Here is a 6,000-nt window from a genome sequence, read left to right as displayed (position 1 = left end):
CTGCAGGACGAAGGCCTCCCTTGTTGACCTCCACACAATCTTCGAGCACTAAACTAAATGTGCGTTATACAGTATGTCTGCTCCTAAATATTCGCCATTAATTATTTAATTAATTCGGTGTTCTTAGAAAAATTGGAACTTGCTTATTACGTATTCCTGCGGCATTACAGAGTGTGTGTTCCTGATTTGTAAATGAAGGATTTGTTGATTTCTAATGCAATCATGTGGTGTAATCATTATTAAAGTAATGCTGTTTTCCTATGTTTTGTGTTGCACCCGAATCAGCATAAATGGCCGCATTTCAACCACCTAACGTTCCGATTTCTGTCTTCCGTTATTATACGATAGCAATACACGTTCTTTCCTCCGATTACAATGATTGCCAAAATTTCGCTCAGAATATGTAATTCCTAACTTTCCGGCATGACGTCACTAGAGTTAGTTGCCTGCTTCCTCTGCTGCGTGTACATTGCCTCGCAATTCAGTGGCTCTGCAAAAAAAAAAAAAAAAAAACAGCCAGTTATTTGAAATGCAGTCCTAAGGCTACAAAGTAAAGCTTCCTTAAGTAGTCGTACGGTTGCATTTAAGGTGGGTTGTGAATTTTCTTTAGCAGAAACTGACTCCACCTTGGGGATTACCCTTAAATCTCGGCGTTATCACTTAAATGCAGTGGCGTGTGCATGTATCTGAGAGCACATGCATGCGGGCGCGGGCGTATGTTCATGTTCCTATGTCCTCAATACCTTAATGCAAATTCTTTTGCTAGTTGTGTCCCTGTTGTTTAGCTCTTTTCGACGTCCTCTTTTCAGTTTTTCGCCAATGTTGCGCCCGTCCTGGGAACCCGCTCGAAACTCGCCAACTGAGAGTGCTAGATTTCTTCCGTTTCCGCTTTGAATTTTTTAGTATTTCAGTAATTTTGTTTTTTTAGCTTACTCCGCCCCTTTTTTGGTTGCCGTTGCAATTTTCATGCCCAGATTTGACTTATCCGCCTCCTGCGCAAGAAAGCAGAAGAAAAACTTCATGGGACCCGGAGTTCAACCCCTACAGTGACTCAGGGTTACTTTGCATCTCTGCTCGTGTCTTGGTTTTCTTTCTTTCTCAGTTAACTTTTTTTACAATATGTTCTACCTCGATGTATGGGGAAGCGCTTCTCATGCTGCTCAGGGTCGCCGGGAGCCTGTTTTTAGGTTAGAGGGTGTTTCACCGTGCGGCTCAAATCGCCTGTCTGGCTTCCGCAACAAACCTCCTAATGGCACCATTCCGCTGAGACGCAAGACGTAGTACTCCCGCGCTTCCAAACAGACCACCGCAGAAGCAAAAGGATATATAGATTTACGCGCTTATCCTCTACCTTCTTAAGCCCTTCGTCCGGAATAATATAAACAAAACAAGAGCAGCCCCCGGCCGACGTGGGTTCCCCTTCGCCCAAGCCGTCTAGCCGATAAATCCGAGCCATTTGTAGACTTCTGCCTTACTCTACAAGTTGGTCCAGCTTTCGCTGTATAACGAGCGGAACAAGCTTGCTGGGATGCCCTGACGGTCGGCTGGCGGGCACTTCCCCTGACTGACAATCTCCGTGGAAAGTATAAGTGCAGTGATTCAGAGTGCGTAAAGCAAAGGCAGCGGTTGATGATTGTTGCCGAGAAGCAAGGGAAGTTGCATTACTAATGCATGCGAAAGCTTTTCAGAAAGTTGGTTGGCTCGTGAATTATATACCAACGTCCCAGAAGACGCTAACAGTGACTCTGAGGACTGTGCCTGGACAAACAAGAATATTCTGACGTCAACAAGAACAACGGTTTCTTCTGAAGATTCCGTCTTTCGATCGAGACAGTTGACGACCAAAGACCTCTGGTAAATATTTCAGCATTTTGCACTATTTTCTGCAAAATGCAGCTTCAGAGATATTTTTTTCTGCGTTGGGTGCGCATGTTTTAGGTTTTTGTTTTTGTTCTTCATTTGTACTTTAACATCCGCGATGTAACTCAAAGAGGGAATTTCCAGTCACCTTCAGCCTGCGTTACATTGCACCTTGGGCTGCGCCTTGTAGGTTTTTAAATTAAAATTTCATGTAGATTTCGACGTTTGCTGCTATCTACCGCGCGCTAGTACAAGCTGAGCAGCAAATGTTAAGCTCCCCAATGCCAGATAACCGACGGGAAATACGACTTTCAGAGGAATAGCTTTTGAGTGACACAAGTTCCACCAGAAAGGTTAGCGCCTCACACTGAGTGCAAGTGGATGTTCGTTAAGCTTTGCGGGTGACCTATGACCCCTCACGAGTCGGCAGGAATTTGCATAGGTGAATTTGAATTCAACACTCCTTTGAAAACACAACGTAAAGTTTGTGTTCAAATGAAGGGGAGGTGGGGGGAGAGTTATCTTAGCCACTCTAGCACTGAGGAGAATGTATTTGGTGTTTTGTTTATGCGTTGGGTATAGGAACCGTCAGCACGAAAATGTGGAATGGGACAGAGTCCTCTCACCGAAAAGTGCCGCAGCGGGAGTGAGGGTGCTCGATGGTACAGCTTTTGACTAGGCAGGGTCACTCGCGATCGCTTTGTCCGAAAAAGCGAACGTGAGAGTCAGCACGCTATCTACCGGAGCACCGAAATTTATGTGGAGCGAAAGAGATAACTGGAAGGACCGCTGTTTCGAGCATTATGAACGGTTTCAGAGACTAGTTTCTTGTGGACGCCGCCGCGAAGGAATGTACGAGCCTGGGTAAGGACAACGACATTAAGATTACTGCCATCTGTTACGGTCTATGTAGTTAAAAATTTAATAGCAATTACTCTTCGGCCATTGTGTCTGTTATAAGTGTTTTCATCGCGAAAATTCAAGCAGCGGTTGAAGATTCGCTGCGTTAGGCCGGGTTCAGACTGTTGCCGCAACTGTCGTAATAACTTTAAAGAATGACGTCATTTCACGTCTGAGCCAACCTAACAGCGGGACGTGCCGCTTTTTTTACGTCCATTGATCACGATATGGCTTTTGCGTCGGTGGTCTGAACATAGCCTTACGGGTCAGTGCGCAATAAAACAGGCTTTGTTTTTTAGCTACGTCGGCCCGAAACCGCCTTGGAACTGAAATACTCCCACAAAAGTTTTGGAATTCTAGCAGTCACCTCTAACAGTTCCATAAAAAAAAAATTGAGAAAATTAAACAAGCAAAGTCACTTAAACCCTGAAACTGATGCATCTCTTTTGGCACACGCACATTTTTGGAAAGCTCGTTTCTGGTTTGTTTTCACAGGAAAAAAAGAACTACCAGGATACTCTAGTACTCTAACGATGTTGTGGTTGCGGACGCGCTAATGTTTAGTTAAGTGTTCCAACACGTTCGGCGCTGACAGGAGCAGACGAGGCCGCAATGCCCGCAGGGAATTCGGTGGCGCAGTCTGCAGAGAAGACTGGCTGACTGGTGAATGCTGCGCCGGTGGGTGAGGCTGCGCAGGTTTGTGGACAAGCGGCGTCTCGATTCTCGCCACCGCTTGTATGCGTTGCTGAATCGAGCCTGCAGCCAATGCATGAAGGTGAAAGAGGAAGGAAGGCGAAGAAATGCCGATACTCGTGGACAAAAGAGAAACAAACCAGGACGCGACAGAAGGGCAATGCTATTTACCAAAGCGAGCAAACGTGACCCCTCAGATGGTCAAAGCGCTAAGCACGGTTGGTGCAGTGTACGAAGGACGAGCGATGAATGCCGCGTTCCGGCCTTGTGGAGCCGGAGCAAGGCGTGCTTTTCAACCAAGCCCAAGTCGCTAGGAAGAAGGACAAGATTGTCACGCATCCCTAAAGACCCTTCAATGAATCCTTAATTGTTTTTCACTCCAGGAAGACACAGCCCGATTTTCGTAGCTTTAATTTACAGTTAGAGTCTACGCTTTTGCAGAGAGTAACCACGTTTAAATAATCAGGTGTCACGTATGACTTGCTCGAAGGTGGCGTATGGCTGCCACGCGTTACTAAAAGCCAGTGAATGTTTCAACGCAGCCACCTTGCGTACCCTACATTTTGCATTTGTGCTTAGCCACCTAAGCTACCGTATAGGATCGCGGCGCAACACATACAAGACATATTTGAAACGTCTCAGGCGCTTGTAAAAAATGGCAATAAGAATTATTACATTTTCAAATAGGACTGCACTTTGTTCGCGTAATAAGCGTTGCGGATATAATGAACAGAACAGTAAAACATGACGACCCTCTACCACTAAGCATTTTTAAGTTACCCGCACTCGGTACAAGAGCTCCGACGAATAATTGCTTTAATTTACCGGTTGCTAAAAGTGTATTCGGTCGGCGGCTAATGGAATTTTATGGTTCTCTTATTTGGAATGCTATACCGGCAGATGTGAAAGCCGCATACAACTTTTCTGCGGCCATGAAGCGTTCTTTGTTAGAGGATAGTGCTGTAGTTTAATTAATAAACTATGTGCTTTTCTTTTTCTCCAAAAATGCATTGTGTAATCCAGCATATGAATTTGTACATGTTTCGTTTGCCACTGTGCTACCGTTTGCTGAGTTATGCGGTATGTCTAACCATTGGTCTCTACACTAGCCAGCCAGGCTATGGGACCAAAAATGTTTTTCCGAAGTCTTTTTGTATCACATGCTGAAAGTGACAATAAAAAAATATTTTTTCCCAGGCAGAGCCTATATATCCATGTTTTTTTTTTCGGAGAGACTCTAAAACGTGCTTTGCTGACTCTTTGCTGACGTGCCATGGGACACGTCGCAACTAATAATGACTGAGATCGTGCGTTTCGGGGATGGTGGTGCCACGCTTCAGAAATGCTGGCCTCCTTGCTGGATACGACCTTAAAAGCTTTCAATTAAGTTCTGGTACAGTTCATCAGCGTTACACGAGGAGATGCGCTAAATGATCGGGGTGGCATAATACCCCACTAATGCACCACGCAGCTTAAAGGTACATTCTTTTAAACATCGGGAGCTCGAGAATATCTATCCACGCGGAAACTTATGAACGCCATTTTTATTAGCGCTTGCTGTATTTGCGTATTTTTAAGCTACCTAACGAAGGCAACCTCCGATGTCACCGGTGGGCTATATGTTTTTTATTCTTCCTCATATTTTTCTTTTCTTCGCATATTCTTATAAACCCAGATAGCTGCGTATTTTTTTTAATTTATGGCGCAACTGCAATATATTCAAGACGTTCACTTAAAATAGTAATCATCATCTTATATTTATGCACTGTAAAACTGGCGCAGACATGAACATTCCGACGCTATTTTTATTTTTGGGCCGACTAGTGTTTTGATAACTTATAATTGTTTTCTTCTTTGTGTGTCAAATATATGAATCCGCCCGTGGCCAGGAGGGTGTTTTTTGTTGCCCGCATCAGTTTTTACTTCTTTAGCCCTGAAATAGACAACTGGAACGTGAAATCTCCTAGTGGATCGACGGAATAAATTGGCACGTAATGATGTTTTGCAACAGCCCATATGCATTGCTGCATGCTTGATGTGGCGCTGGATGCAGGACCTGAGGCACGTTTTCTAGTGAATGGCATTCCTATCTATAGGGTGAATGTGGGTCAATGTGCGGTCGATGCTGCTATGTTCGCCTTGACATTATCGTTTGCGCAACAATGGGTTGGTAACTATTCGAGTTGTGCCTGACGGTGCGCCTGTAGAGCTTGAAGACGTAGTGCATACATATCGCAGTAGTAAGGAAAGCCAAACTAGTTCACAAGCCTGCGTACTTGAAGTAGTATTGGATTGAACTGTAGGGTTTAACGCACCGACGCAACGCAGGCGATGAGGCGCGCCGTAGTGAAGGGCTTCGGATTAATTTTGACCACCTGGGGATCTTTAACGTGCGCCGAAATCTCGTACACAACGGGCGTTTTTGCTTTTCGCCTCCATCAGAAAAGCGGCCGCCGCGGCCGGGAATCGAACCCGCACCCTCGTGCTCAGCAGCGCAACGCCTTAGCTACTGAGACTTGAAGTAGTAGTTCGGAACCTGTAGTACTG

This window comes from Haemaphysalis longicornis, unplaced genomic scaffold, assembly GCF_048455015.1.
Source record: "Haemaphysalis longicornis isolate Haplotype H1 unplaced genomic scaffold, Haemaphysalis longicornis Haplotype H1 scaffold_3, whole genome shotgun sequence".
Lineage (NCBI taxonomy): Eukaryota > Metazoa > Arthropoda > Arachnida > Ixodida > Ixodidae > Haemaphysalis > Haemaphysalis longicornis.
Note: the sequence above shows the minus strand (reverse complement) of the source record.